We start from the raw sequence: 16,793 nt of genomic DNA, 5'->3' as shown, positions 1-16,793 counted from the left end.
CTCCCATGCTGCAAACAATGTTACCAAGTCATCCACATCTCGCAGCCAACAGGAAACCAAGTCAAAGAGCACTCTACAGCATTGTAGGATCAATCTTGAGCCTACCATGAACCTTGTAGAACCGAAACCAATGCTTCAAATTTTTACTGCGGTAAAAAAGGGACACATTAATCAGTCAAATTGCAAAATCCAAAGTGCAAAATCATTAACCAACAGTCAGAGGGCAAAATCCAAAATATCCCAAATTGGTATAAGGTCAAAACAGAGAAGAAAGTTTGTGAAGGATACTTTTTCTTGAATCTAACATGGAAAAGGTCAATCCAATTTCTGAGCATCCAAAGTGCTTTGCAGAGTTACTTTTGAACACAAGGGCACCAATTTGTAACCCTAATTCACAGAATATAAATAGGGAGAATGAATCAGTAAACAAAAGACCTGGAGGCGAAGAGATTTCAAAGAAGAAAAAACCTAATCCTAAAGGGAGAGCAAACCAGCACTTGAAGAGGCGAAGGAAAAGGTTCGATTGTCACCTGAGTTGTCATCTTCATCAAAGGTCCGAGGGTGAGCTTCCTGTTTTGTAATAGCCTTTGTTTTTTCTTGTTTGTTTGAGAGGGATTCGGTGAGGCCGTGATGAGAGAGAGGTTTGAGAGGTAGATGCGAGCGATTTCGAGAGCAGGGGAGGGGGTTCGTTCGAGTGCATTTGAGAGACGATTGGGTAAGTTTGAGGGATAGTGATTCTGAGAGCAGGGAGAGGTTTTCGCCTGAGAGAGTTTGAGAGAGAGTGAGGAAGACGATAGCGTTGGAGACGAGCTTCTGCTGTTTCCATTTCCTTTTTTTTCTTTTTTTTCTTTTTTTAAATTTTTAATTAATTCTTTTTACTATTTAATTTATTTTGTTTTTAATACAAAAATCGGAAAATGTTTATATGTTCTTAATTTCTTTTTTTATTATTTTTTTTTTTATTATTTAACTTAATTTGTTTTTAACAGAGATAATACAAAAATCATAAAAAATGTTTATTTTGTTATTTTAAATCTTTTAGCCCGGTTCATATACTTAGCGTAGTATCTCAGTAGCAGTTGATGTTGAGTGGCCTAGTGGAAAGAGGTTAGTTTCATAATATTAGGTGGGGAGGGTTCAATACTCATGTGTGACACTTTTTGCTTTTTATTTGATTTTATTTTCCTTTAGCATTTTTTATTTCTTTTAGTATTTTGTTAATATCTCTTTTTATGCTTATTATAATTTCATGTGTTAGTAATGCGTAGTTATTGTATTTGAATTTAGTTCAAAAAACCATTTTTTCAAACTATAAAAATCATACTTTCTCGATTTAATATCGAGCCCATTTTTTATGCCCCTTGTAAGTCGATTGCTTTTTAAGCATCGCCATCAACCTCACATAGCTTACTCTTGGGCTTTCTTACAATGAGCCGGTTCCTTTGCACTTACACTCATACATTGTTTAATGTTTCATTATTTCATTCTTCGATCATTTGATTCGATTATATACTTGTTTATATCTTAATTGTTTGATTAACTTTGGCCTACTTGTATGGTGTATGAGGCATATATTATTATTGTTTGTTTGCCATGAACAATCCCCATTCATAACAAATGTATCCCTCTCCCATGAAATGTATAATATTTATTCTTTCATTCTTTATTCATCTGTTAATACAAGAATTAAAATGAACATTCGATAACCATTTCAAAACAAGATCAAAACCTCGATCCAACGTCGAGTAATCATTTTTTCAAAACCTAACAGAACCAGCACGTATTCATCCACCCTTTTGTAAGTCGATTGCTTTATGCATCGCCATCAACCTTGTAAGTCGATTGCTTCATGCATCGCCATCAAACCCTTATCCCTAACACTTCTCCTTGCTCCACTCGTCAACTCTTGTTCCGATTAGGTAGCACCCATTAGATAGAACCCTTTGTATGATAATGTAGGTAGGATTCCCATATCCTTTTGTATGATAACATAGGTAGAATTCCCATTTTCTTTGCATGCTAACATTAGGTAGATATTCCCCTTTGTAAATCCTAAACACTTAAGTACATATTGCATGACAACTCTAGGGCAGAGCTTCCCCACTTCTAGACCTTTCCGAGCGTCTCCGATCTTGTGGCATGTAGTCCGTTCTATTGCAAAGAGGTAACTGCCTAAGACTCGATTCAGCGAGCTGCGACACCTACTGCCAGGACGTGAACACATTGCCCACTCTCCTTTGACACAACTGGTGTCCTCCTTTTGTAAGTCCATGCTCAGATGGCAATCCATATGTAGGGGAACTACGTCGCCCTGATTCTCATACCAGATGAGGTACGTAGGCAGGAGACCGTGCGAGGTCTCTCCGGGCATATTTTTTTCTTTCTTTTGTGTGTGTGCTTGACAGTTATAGGCTCGAGTTCCCGACTCCCTATTAACTTTTTTGGTTGTTGTGTGCTTAGAAGCTTATGTAAGTCCATTGAGTGGCATTCGAGTTCCAGTGTGCGTGTGTTTTGGTTCGGATGCCGATGTAAGTCCAGTGATTGGCGTTCGGGCTCCACGTTTGCCTTTTTGTGCGTGTGTTTTGGTTCGGATGCCGATGTAAGTCCAGTGATTGGCGTTCGGGCTCCACGTTTGCCTTTTATGTGTGTGTTTTGGTTCGGATGCTGATGTAAGTCCAGTGATTGGCATTCAGGCTCCATGTTTGCCTGCTTGTTGTTTGTTTGTTTGGCGTGCGTGTAGCCGAACTACGGCAACTCTGATTCTCATGTTCAGATGAGATACGTAGGCACAAGACGCAATGTCTTGCCGAGTTTGACTAACAACTAACAACTAATCCTTGTTTTCTTTCGCCCTCGTTGCGATCCTTTCTCTCGCCCTCGTTGCGATCGAGACTTTCCCTTTCTCTTGCCCTAGTTGCAATCGAGACCTTTGTTCCCGTAGTTAGTTTGAACTACGTTTTGCTCTGATTCTCATTCCCGATGAGATACGTAGGCATAAGACGCGATGTCTTAGCGAGCACACTTATCCTTAACCCATAGGTAGCCGAGCTACGAAGACTCTGATTCTCATATTCAGATGAGATACGTATGCAATGGATGCGACATCCGTGCGAGTCATTTTCTTTGACCCTTTCTGTTAGTAAATAGTACATTAGATAAATACACACCCTTTAGACAAGAAACAACAAGAGTGGATCCCGTAGAGTACTACGGATGCGTAGGGGTGCTAATACCTTCCCTTCGCATAATCGACTCCCGAACCCAAGATTTGGTTGCGAGACCATGTCTTTTCCTTTCCTTCTCTTCAGGTTTACTTCGAGCGTTTCCTTTCCCTCCTTTGGGATAAATAACGCACGGTGGCGACTCTTCTGTCATTTCCTTCTCGCCGGTTGTTTTTTTCGCACCTCTGTATTTTTCGAGATGCGACAAAAGGGACAATGTCTACCTCCTTCTGCGTGTCCAAGGATGTCGAACATATTGGATCATGTTATACTTTCGATGAGCATATCATCCATTTTGGACCAGGAGTGGAGGTTTCCTCTTCAGAAGACGAAGACAGTGTTATTTTGGAGGCTTGTTCACCGTTAGAGAGGGTGACCACATTCGTCTCCTTTGATCCTCCTTTTCCATACTTTTACTCCTACCTCCATTTCATCAAGGATATGGGTTCTTTTCCCATTTCCCCTTTTTTCATAAAGGTCTTAAGGGTTCTCAACGTTGCTCCTTCTCAATTGTTCCCTAACAATTGGGGTTATATCAGGGCCTTCGAGATAGTTTGGGAGGACCTAGACATTACTCTGACCGCGGGAGTATTTTTATTTTTTTGCACCACCAAGCCAACAAAGGATAGATGGGTATCTTTAAGCGGTCAATCGTGGAAGGTCTTTTTTGTGCCCCACTCTAATCACAAGTATTGGAAGGAGAAGTTCTCCCGCGTGAGGGGGCGAGATGACTCCCTCAGGATGTTGGGGCTGATAGTATCCTCTATTTCCCCTATCTAGGACGAATGATCCTATGGTGATCATTAGATATGAAACGGAACTCCATACCCTCGAAGAGGAGAGGATTTTTCGCCTCCTAGAGAAGTTCGAGATTATGGATTTCCATGAGCTGATTAGGCTTTGGTTGGGCGCCGACAAACACCTCGCCACTTATTTATGTAAGTTGTATTTTGTTTTTCCCTTGTAGGTACTGTCATACCCCAAAATCCGCCCTATCCTTCACAATGATCATCTAGGTCACTAAACTCAGACATTTACATATCATCTTCATCCATACATTTCATTTGAATAAGCATGGTTCAACACAAGGAGACACGTGACCTGAATTCATGTGTTTCTGGTGCGTGAGTGGCTCGATTTTCATTCATTTGATTATGGCTCAATTTGATCTACAAGTCGCGTCAGTTGGACTCATCTATCCGTTGCATATACATTCATCATTTTATCATGGTCTCGTAACCCTTTTCCAAATTGATTTTAATTCAAAATTGATTCTTGAGGTTAGAATTAATTTTCTTGAGTTTTGATTAACTCAAGGAATCATTAATCTTTTTTTCAAGTTCAAATCGATTTTAGAATTCAATTTAATTTGTGAAATTTTCTTTCTTCTTTTTTTCACCATTGGGCCATTTTCTTGGTTTTTATTAAAGCTCGTTCCTCTTTTTTTGCCAAAGCCCATTTTTTCTAAGTCCATTAACCAAATATCCAAATTCAAATCCAAAATAACTATCCATTTTAACCAAATCCAAACCAAAATCCATTTTACAATTTAATCCATTATTTTCCATTTTTATCAAACCAAGTATCCATTATCCACTTGTCCATTCAAATATCCACACCAATCATCCAATTATCCAATAATACATTTTAAAACCAACTTCATATCTATATTTAAAATCAATATCCAATTTCTATTCAATGTCCATTTACCATTACTAAATAAACCATAACCAATTTAATCCATTTTTGAATCCATAACCATTTTCATTGAGTCATCATTTTCCATTAAACAGTAAGAAATAATAAGACTCCAAAAGCTGCAAGACCAAAGCTCCAAAGTGCCACCAAAATGACAAGCCGTATCAATCGAAACGCAAGTCCAAACGCGAACCCAAAAGCTGCTACGAAAACTTCCAAGAGCTGATCCAAACACGCAGCTCACAAACTACAGCAGGTGATGCAAACGCGTAGGCCAAATGCGCTCCAAAAGCAGCTGGAAAAACTCAGCGTCGGTGCAATAGCTACGACTTCCAAAATGCAGTGAAATGAGTCGATGAGCTACAAACTGAAAAACCAACACCACTTGCAAGTGAAAGCCAAACTGCAGGCCAAAACGCGCGACCTCGAGCTGCATAACAAGCTGCGTCAAAACGCAGTAAAACATTGAAAACCGCTAGCTTACAAGCCATCAACGACAACACCGGCGTGAAAGAAAGGGAGCGTTACCAAACACGCGAGCTGCTGAACCAAACTCGAGTTGCAGCCAACTTCCCAATCCAAGCAAAAGTTGCAAAAGCAAGTAAAGATTATCGCACGTGCCAAAAGCAACCATTTAAATGGCAACAGAAAGTGCATAAATGACTGTGAATCGCATCCAAAACGCATAACAAACTCACTCATAATTCTATAAATAGAGGAGCTTATCAGTGGAATCGCTTTTCTCTTTTGGGAACATTCTGCAAAGAACTCTTCTGCCATCGCCGCCTTCAACCATCTTGCACCATCGTCTTATCCTCACTCTCTTCTTCTCCGTGCGGAACTGTCATCATCGATTCCTCAAAAGTGCTGCAAGCGGAAATAAGGTAGCCACGAACCAACTTCTTCATCGGCAAGTTCGGACCGAGATCCAATCCACGTCGCTTCCTCAATGAACCTGCAACTTGTGAATCGTACAGAAAGGAACAGATCGGAAACACACATCCGTATTTCACCAAAGGTGTTGTATACGACGAGTTTAACCAAATCGGAGGCGATGCGAACATCGAAAAGGCATCCCGCGGTTAAGCCACTACGCCAAACTTCTCAGAGGTACGCTAATGTGATTTCTTATGCTTAGATTGATGTCTACCTAGGGCTTGGATTTCTGCTCCTCGTAACTCGATAAAGCTTAGAGGTGCGTTGGATTATCGATCCAAATTCGCGCGTAATCGTATGGATAACTCGTAGAATCGATGGTGTATGTGAACGAGATCTGATTATTTGCCTGTTGAATCTGGAATTGAGGTGAAGCCGTCGCAGTTTCATTTTTCTGTGTTCAAACTAGCGAGAAAGATACAGGCGAGAGAGGCAGGACAATGGAACATTTCATCCTTGCTTGTGATTATTTTTCCTTTTGACTCATTGGTGACGAATGTTGGTTTGAGGCCATGGTTGGCCCTAGTGAAGTGGAAAGCCCAATGTCGTTTCTTCTAATTAGCTCTCTGTGGTGATCCGCATCCCCTGGCACCATTGGCTTCTTGCAATGGGCCCTTCACCCTGGGCCCTGCGCTGATTTTATTAATTAGAGTTTCAATCTTGATATTGTTACTAAATTTCAGAGTTTTGGTTTTGATTTGCTAATTGTTTAGAATTGTGATTTGCTAATTGTTTAGAATCTAGTTTTGATAATTGTTTTAATCTTGAAGTTTAATTTTGATAATGATTTTGATTTTAGAATATTTTGACATTTATTGACTTTGATATTTGATTTTTAATTGAAGTTTGATATTTGTTTTAAGATTGGGATTCATTTTGATGTTAATGTTGATAATAGTTTTTAGGTTCATATTAATACATTAGAATTTCAATTTGATTTCTTATTTTGATATTTTATTTAATGATAGTTTAATTTTGTTAATTGTGTGATAATTAGAATTTTAATTTTGTTAATTGTTTAACATTAGAAATTTGGTTTAGATTTAATATTCGATGGCAATTGGCTTGATATTTCTCTTTTGATTTTGCTTAATCTTGACTTCTAACAATTAACTTCTAACTTTTAAATATCCGCATTCTAATTTCTAACTCTTTACAATTCCACTTCTAACTCCTTTAACTTCCGCTCCTAACATTTTATTTTTTGTCATTTACCTTATGCACTTTTATTTTTATGTTATGTTATTTTTGCTACATCATTGTACATTCTTCATTCATCTCATCTAAAAAATGACTAAAAAAGGATAAGACTTTAAAAATAAAAAACAAGATAATTCCTTAGCATGTAATGGACATTGGATAATGGACTTAGAGACTCATTAGGACCCCTTTGCAAAAGGCCTTGGACAATCATTCAACCCAAACATGGAAATGAGCATTCAAGATTCAAGACAAATTGTAATCTTTTACTTGCTTTCTAGTTTAGGACATTATGCACACACAAGGCTTTCTCTTGGGCTACCTGACAATGAGACCTTTTATTTCTTGTACTCCTTTGTACTTTACATGTACCCCCTCCCCTTTATCGTGTACACATTTACTCGATTTCTTTTATTGCTTGATTAGATACTCCTTAGGCATTAGGAACGCACACCATTCAAAATCAATAATCAAACCCTTGATCCAACGTCAAGCGGTCTCTTTTTTACGTCAAATCCAATAAGAAAACCCTTGATCCAACGTCAAGCGGCCTCTTTTCTAAATCAAATTCAAAAACACAATACATAGCGATTAGGATCGTACGTCACGAACCTTAAGCGATAAAGAAGGGATGAGACTGGAGCTTTCCTACACTCATTCTGATTGCTTCGAACACAAGACGTTTGGCTTGATCGTTTGAGGTATTCACCTTTATCCATAGTCTTTAGTGCAATCTGAAATCAATAACACTTTCTCAAAATCTAAAAACAATTCAACACATTCAAACCTTTTGTTTGAGACTTAGGGCAACATAATCGAAAACCCTTCTTCAAGGTAATAAAAGCAACAAAACAAACCAAAGATTTTAAAACCCACAAACTACGAAAGCTCCGATTTCTCACTTCAACAAGTGGGCGTACGTAGGCACGAGGATCCATTCCTTGGCGAGCACACTAATTTAAAATCTATCTCCACTCCGCAAACCTTTGGCAAGCAAGCATTCGATAAACAATACACACGTAAGCGCGCACATCCTATATGGTTCCCATGGAGTACCATGGATGTGAGGGGTGCTAATACCTTCCCCTTGCATAACCGACTTCCGAACCTGTTCATGGTTGCGATGGCCATTCTTTGGGGTTTTCTCAATATTTCCCCATTCCTTTGGAATAAATAAAGACCGATGGCGACTCTGTATTTTTCGCGTAGCGACAGCTGGCGACTCTGCTGGGGACACCTCCCTAAGCAAGTCAAGCCTAATTTAGGTTGCTTCCTCGAATGTGTGTATGTTGATCCTTTCGATTGCTTGTCTTATTTATTGCCTTTTGCTTTAAATTTTATGATCTAACATGTGGATTCCATGATTCTATGATACCAAGTGGATGGTACTCCGATTGCAAGTAACTTTGTGGGAAAGACTCTCCATCCGAGTCTAGATTGTAAACTTGAGATAGGAGAGGTTGAGTAGTATGGGCCACCGAGAAGCTTTTCTCGTAAGGGTCGATACGAGAACCTCACTTAGAGTAGATTCTTTTAGAGACGTTGACGACCGTCAAGCTTTTGGCGTAAGCGAACAATGTTTTCATTTGGATCCATGACTCTAAGGACCTTTGTAGAACATTAAACCTATGGCCTATGTCGCACCTCAAAAATGATAATGCGATCCCTCGTGATAGGACGCGGAAAAAATGTTGTTCGAAACAGAGTCGCCACCGAACTTTATTCATTCCAATGAAGGAATAGGAAAATATCGAGAAAACCTTTATAGATAAGAATAATGGTCGTCGCAACCATATTCGGGTTCGGGAGTCGATTACGTAAGGGGAAGGTATTAGCACCCCTTACGTCCGTTGTACTCAACGGGAACCTCTTAGTCTGATTTTGCTATTTGACTGTTAATTGAATGTTACTTGCTTGCTTCGAGTGATTAGAATTGATGATAGATATGGATGAAGACCTCAGGAGGGAGAATGGGAGGTTTTTTATTAGTGTGCTCGCGAAGATACAGCAATCTCCTGCCTACGTATCCTTATGGTGCAATAAGGAAATCAGAGCATTCGTAGTTCGGGCTACTACGAATAATTGTGGGTTTTGTTTGATGAACGACTGTGTAGGTCGGCGTTCTAAAGGCTAAACGCTGGCTTGTCTACTCTCGGCGGAGGCTTAAGCACTGGTTTGTTGTGCGCATTAGAAAGGATTGACAGTGTTCTTTTGGAATAGAGTTTTGGTCACGCGGGGGTGACAAGTTGAATTGATGTGTTTGGGTGTTTTGGTTTGGTTTCGATCGCACGGGGGCGAGAAGTTAGGTTTGATTTGTTTGAGATGTTTTGGAGAACGACGAAAGATTGAGCAATGTGGTGTTCACCAATCGTCCAATTCTTTCAAGGAGTAATAAGGCGCCCGCCTTCTACTCCTCTTTCGTTCGAATTATTTTGAAAGTTTGTTTGTGGATGTTGAATATGCACGGTAGTGAGGCGTACGCCCTCTACTTGCTTATCCAAAGAATAATGAGGCGTACGCCACCTATTCCCTTATCCAAGTTTATTTAGCGTGTTTTAGTCGGAAGTCGATAATTTGTGCAATATGGCGTACGCCAATTATTCAAATAATCGAGAGATGGTGAGGCGTACGCCTCCCATCTTTTATCATCCGAAGTTTAAATTGTAAAAGATATGTTTAGATGTCGTATTCGATTGCGTTTTAATTTGATGACGAAGATTCGAGCAATGTGGCGTTCGCCAATTATTCAAATAATCAAGGAATGGTGAGGCGTACGCCTCCCATTCTCTATTGAAGTTTAAGTTAAAGTTTGTTTTGCAAAATTGGATTTGATCTAAAAGGTGATTTGTATTTATTCGATTGTGGTTTAAATTGATGACGAAGATTCGAGCAATGTGGCGTACGCCAATTATTCGAATAATCAAAAGATAGTGAGGCGTACGCCTCCCATCCTCTTTTCATCTGAAATATGGAATAAAAAGGATTTGGAATTTGTAGAAATGATTTGAAATATTATGATTTGAAGTGTCATGGTTTGAATAATTTGAATTTGGAAATTATATTTGATTTTGAAAAGTGATTTAAAATTTGTTTGATTTAAGGTTTTAAATTGAATGACGAAAATTCGAGCAATGTGGCGTACGCCAATTATTCGAATAATCGGAAGATAGTGAGGCGAACGCCTCCCATCCTTTTATTATCGTAAATTTAGAATTAAAAGAATTTGGAATTTGTAGAAATGATTTGAAATATTGTGGTTTGGTGTTTTAATCGGGTGACAAGAACTCGAGCAATATGGCGTACGCCAATTATTCAAGTGCTTGGGAAATAGTGAAGCGAACGCTTCCTATATCTTTTTTCATCCCAAAATTTGTTTAAAAAGAGAAAATGGTTTGGAAAATAATTTGAATTCGTGTTTTGTTGAATAAATTACATGTGGTTGATGGCGATGCCAAAGCAATCGGCTTACAAGGTTTTGTTTTGAAAGTGGGCTTGATGCTAAATCAAAAATTGTGAGATTTGTGTTTTTAAAATTGGTTCGAATGGATAATGAAATTGAATTGGTCACAATGTGCTCCAAAACCGGTTTGTACATAACGACAATGAAATTGGAATGTCGTATGTGAGATCGAAACGCGGTGAAAATATACAATTAATTTATTGAAACTTTGATGGTATAGCGACATGGATTTGTCGAATCCACATAAAAATCGATTTAACGCAATGAACTTTAAACGACAATCCAATATTATTCATCATATTATAAATTATCTATTTAACTATAGAGATATTTAGAAGCTAACTAAAATTGAAATATAACTTGTGATAGAGTCCTCATTAACTCATTTCACCACATGCAAAGTTCTCACTAGACCATGACATAATGATAATAAAACAATAAGACCCATGTAATTTATTCAATGATATCCTACAGAGTAAAAAAAATATTAGTTTATATATTAACTAATTTTATCCTACAAGGTAGCCGAAACTAAATGCTCATCCCTATCATGTGAAACAAAATCCAGTAAATGAAAAAAAAAGCTAAGGAAATTAGAACGGTCCATTCATCCTTCTATGACACAGTAATGTTAGTCGACATAACAACGAAAAAAATGGGCTTCTCTTTTAATCATTCTAAACTGCCCACACAACAATTCTTAAGCTCTAATCTAACAAGTGAATAATAAATAATAATATTTCAATCCTTATCTTAATAAAGTAACAAATCAGGTTGCTATTTCAATCTTACGTAAAAAGCTTCGTAAGCTCAAACACAACAATGTCGGCATTCCAATGAGGCAATAATAAAGAGAAATTTGCACTTAAAAAGCTCATACAATAAGCTCAAACACAGCCATTTTCCTAATAAACCTTAAACACACAAAAAAACAATTATGTCATTTCAGCAACAATTCATGGAAGGCACAACATAATATAGATAAAACAATACAGCACAATCTAAAACTCGGATTCGAATCATGCCAGTAAAAAAAATGAAATTACCGAAAATCAACGAACACTAAATCAGTGACATGATGCAATATGCAGCTGCTTGAATCGAGTCCTTTGGAGGCGTATTGTTTTTCCTTCGCTGTTTGGGATTTCCTCTCAAAACTGATCTTCTACTCGTGGCCCTCAAGTGCAATTCATAACAACTTTTCGTGAGTAAAAAAAACAAATCTCCATCACCTTCACCGGATTTTAATCTTCTTCTCGGCAAGGAGGATGATGTATGCCTTAGTATTGATGTAGTTATTTCCGATTTAGGTCGTGGTGATAACTTTAACAGCGTTACGTGTGGATTGAAGTTGCAGATCCGGCGTCGGATCTGTTTGTCGGTGATGGATCTTGAAGGACGATTGTGGTCGGCGGAGAAACTGTGGTTTTGTGATGGTGATGGAAGAAGTTTGAGTGAGATATTGAGGGTTTCGGAGCGTCGGCGGTTATGGTGGTACAACAGCGGTTTAGGGTCGCGTTAACTGGAAGCTGTGAGGTTTGTGTGGTGGTGGGTCGCGAGTTTATTAGAGATTGAAGGGGTTGTGTGTTGGATAGACGGCAGTGACTGAGTAGAGGTGGAAATGGAGATTGATTGTGAAGAGTTTGGAAAGCGAAGGGTTTTGTAATGGTGGAAGGCGAAAGAGGAGGAATGGCGGTAAGGGTTGGCTGAAGGTTGTGTTGTTGTGGTGAGGGAGAGATGAAGAGGATTTTTTTTTTCTTTTTCTTAGCAGAGAAGAGAGATTTGTGAGGGATTGAGAGAGTGGAGACGTGTGGTCGAGTGTTGAGTGGTTATGAGTGAGAGTGAGTGGTAACGTGTGGGAGTGAGAGAGATGGAGTGAGGGTGAGTGGTAACGTGTGGTAGGAGAAAAAGAGACTGTGCAGTGATAGGTGGCTGCGTGAGGAGACGTGTGAGTGAATCTTTTAAGAAGAAAAGTCTTTTTCTCTTTCTCTTTTCTGTTTTCGTTTTTTCCTTGCGTGAGAGAGAGAGGAGGGAGTTTGTTGAGAAAAATGTGTGTGAAACGTGAGCTGTCAAAAAATAAAAGAGAATCCAATGCTATTTTATTTTAATATTATTATTCTGAAAACCATCATTGTTATTCATTTTTAATCAAAATATGGTTATCACAAATAAAAACTTTAATTGTTTAATTTGATATTTTGAATAAAGAAATAAAATGACCTGGTTAAAAATAAAAATCGGATATAAATTTACTCGAAAAATTAAATTGGACACACTAAAATGATCAGCACAAAATATACTTATTGAAAAAATACAGTGTTTCTTCAAATTCTGAAATAAATTTGCACCAGTTAAAAGGCTCAGGCAGGTCAAAATGCAATCGAAACAGCCGCTGAGAAATACCACGAGCACACCAGGTTAAACAAGGTGAATCGAAGATTAATAATACCGGTGTCTGTAATTTTAATTTTTAAACTTTTTACCCGTTGATTTGCACCTTCTTGAGAAACAATTTAACCGATTTGTCTGTATCCTCAATAAATTTATCTTGACTGATATTTTAAGTATTATTCATGATAGAATACATGTCATGTTGTGCATATGATGCACAATAAAAATGAAATCAATTCTATGAAAATGTGAATATGCCCGGACAAAATTGGGGTATGACAGCTGCCCCTATTTAATTAACTTGTACTAGAAGGTAAGAATGACAACAGTCTTCATACATTCGTGGTGGAAGGTAATTAAATACAAAAAGATCCAAATTTTGTCCTTCAAAATGCAATGGAGGAATGTGGAAAGAAAATGCAATGAGTTCTAATAGCACCAAGGTGTTGAGTTTAGAACGTCAGATCAATGCCAACCCTCGAGTCGACATTCAAGTCTTGCAAAGGTCGTTATTGACGTAAGGACAAAATTGAACAGGTTTTCTGGCATCAAAAGGATGACAGTGGAGCCAACTTTCTACCATCAAAAGGATGATAGTAATTTACCATGATCTCCGGGATTACGATCACCAAAAGGATGATGAATAAACCAAGTTTTTCAGGTAGTCATCACCAAAAGGATAATGACGAGATTAATAAACAAACTTGCTGTCACCAAATGGATGAAAGTTAGACACAATCCAAAGATTTCCATCACCAAAAGGATGATGTCCGTCACCCAAAAGAATGATGGTTATTCTGATAAAGTTTCTCATTACTGAGAGTATAATATCAAGGCTATCACCAAAAGGATGCTAGTCAACTCATCAACTTTAAAGATCATCGTCACCAAAAGGATGAGGGTAAGATTCAACAACAAAACTTGTTATCACCAAAAGGATGACAATAAGTCAAATAACTTCAATGATCACCATCACCAAAAGGATGAAGGTATAGTCACACAACAAACTTGTTATCACCAAAAGGATGATAATAAGTCGAAACTCAATGATCACCATCACCAAAAGGATGAAGGTAAGTTACAAGACAAAACTTGTTTACCACCAAAAGGATGATAATAAGTCAACAACTCAAATGATCACCATCACCAAAAGGATGAAGGTAAGATCAAAACAAAACTTGTTACCACCAAAAGGATGATAATAAGTCAACAATCACCATCACCAAAAGGATAAAGGTAAGGTCAAACGACAAAACTTGTTACCACCAAAAGGATGATAATAAGCACACAATGCAATTGATCACCATCACCAAAAGGATGAAGGTAAGATCAAGACAAAAACTTGTTATCACCAAAAGGATGATAATAAGCCAACAATCACCATCACCAAAAGGATGAAGGTATAATTAAACAACAAACTTGTTATCGCCAAAAGGACGATAATAAGTCGACAATCACCATCACCAAAAGGATGAAGGTAATGTCAAACGAAAAAACTTGTTACCACCAAAAGGATGATAATAAGTCAATAACCTTAAATATCACTGACACCAAAAGGATGACAGTAAGATCAAACAAACAGAACTTGTTATCACCAAAAGGATGATAATAAGCTGAGACACACTCAATGATCGCCATCACCAAAAGGATGAGGGTAAGATCAAAACAAAACCCGTTATCACCAAAAGGATGATAGTGAGCCCATAACTCAAATGGTCACCGTCACCAAAAGGATGAAGGTAAGGCTAATAACAAAACTTGTTACCACCAAAAGGATGATAATAAGTCGATAACTTTTACTGACCACCGTCACCAAAAAGATGAAGGTAGGATCGAACAACAAAACTTGTTATCACCAAAAGGATGACAATAAGTAGACAGTCACCATCACCAAAAGGATGAAGGTACTACAAACAACAGAACTCGCTATCACCAATAGGATGATAATGAATCAACAATCACCATCACCAAAAGGACGAAGGTGAGATCATAACTTCGAAACTTGTTACCACCAAAAGGATGATAATAAGTTATAATAACTTCAAATATTGCTGACACCAAAAGGATGACAGTGGGATTGGACTTTCCAAATGTCACCATCACCAAAAGGATGATAGCTTAAACAGAACTCCATAGTCTCTATCACCAAAAGGATGGTTTTAGATTAAACTGGACGTCATCACCAAAAGGATGATGTTTAAACCCAGAATGACAAGGATCCTTATCACCACAAGGATCGCCGACACCAAAAGGATGACGGTAGGCTGTAATAATTGTAGAGGTCACCATTCACCAAAAGGATGATGGTTTGACCAAAACTCCAAGGATCTTCGACACCAAAAGGATGACAGTAAGATCACAAATGTCAAGGATTTACCATTACCAAAAGGATAACGGTGATCGTAAACAGGACGATGATCAATATTGTTCCTCAATGGACTTTCACCAAAAGGATGATAGTGAGAAAAATATTGGAAACATAAGGCTACTGTCAAAGTTCAGTAAACCCGATTTGTTGGGTAATGTTGGAACATTGCTGGGTAAGATTTGCTCAGGGTATCGACAACAAAAGGTTGCATAACAAATATTCTCTGGGGGGATGTAGTTTTTGTCAATAAAAGGTTACATGAAACAACTTATTGAGGGATGCTCAACGTGAAGAGAAGTAGGTGTTTTAAAGAAACATTGTTTGACGAAGCTGAGGATAACATCTTACCAACAAAAGGTTGAAGGATGTAACTCAATGGGGAACGCCCAATGGTAGGGTAGGAACTTACTCAGAGGAAGTGACAATGACTCAACTGAGGATTGGTCTGAATGCCTACGACTAAACCTTGGATTTTGATTTGTGCTATATGAATGATATGTATGCGTTATGTATGAGGTGATGCATGTGATGCATGTTTGAATGCAAAGAATGATTGGTTTGTTTGGGATTGGCCCCCCTTCTCAAAGGCAATGTGTTTTCTGGAAACCAGTGTTGGTTGTATTTGCTTTTGTGAGGGTGCCACCAAGGTGGACTTTGGCTTTTTGGTAATTGTCAATGTGGATCGGACTATTGATTGGTGAAAGAATCTGACTTCCCGACACTCGGTAGTTGATGATGTGATGAACACTCAACAGATGCGGATACTCTTGGTGCCCCAAGTTTGCTCTCTTGCTGATATGTTGTGTATTTGTCTTTGAGAAGATCTTAGTTCTTCTTCTGAAGTGTTTGGTCAGCCTGTAACTAAGCATAGCGATGTGATCAACGCATGATGATTGTGCTTTTGATGTGCCCCAAGGATTCTTATCAAGATATGATGTTGCCCTGGTATGAACTTTCGACATCTTGGTTGTGAATTCAAACAGTCACTAATGTCTGATGCAATCTGCTTGACTGTCTTGAAGATATGAAGGGAATTTTGCCCCTTGCAACTCGTCTTGCCCCTGGTTGGCCCTTGAGGGACTTGCCCCTGATGGGTTGAGTACTGAAGTGTTTTTCCTCCTTGATCAACCGATGCTTGGAGATTTTCTTTATACTGATCAAAAGATGCCATGCCCTTGATTTATGAGATGGTCTTGATTCGTGTTAGCACCAACGATCAAGTGCCTTTTGAATTGCCCCTTGTTTGAATTTTCTCGATGTCAAGTACTGACTGACAATTAAGAATTGTTATCCAAGAAATGGTGATGTTAATGCAACAGTTATGCAAGTTTTGAAAAACAGTCATTCATTTGGAGTGTTGTGGTAGTGTGTGGCAAGTGAATCATGAGTCCAAACGCAGTGTTGATTTAACTAGTGTGTGAGTGATATAGTGAGAAGAGAAATTAGCAAATCTTTGGGAGTCAGTTTACTCAACCTTGCTATAGTATGCTTTCAGAATAAACCCTACTTCAATTAGGTC

Source organism: Lathyrus oleraceus, chromosome 6, assembly GCF_024323335.1.
Source record: "Lathyrus oleraceus cultivar Zhongwan6 chromosome 6, CAAS_Psat_ZW6_1.0, whole genome shotgun sequence".
NCBI lineage: Eukaryota > Viridiplantae > Streptophyta > Magnoliopsida > Fabales > Fabaceae > Lathyrus > Lathyrus oleraceus.
The sequence above is the reverse complement of the archived record's forward strand: the minus strand, read 5'-3'. Positions refer to the sequence as shown.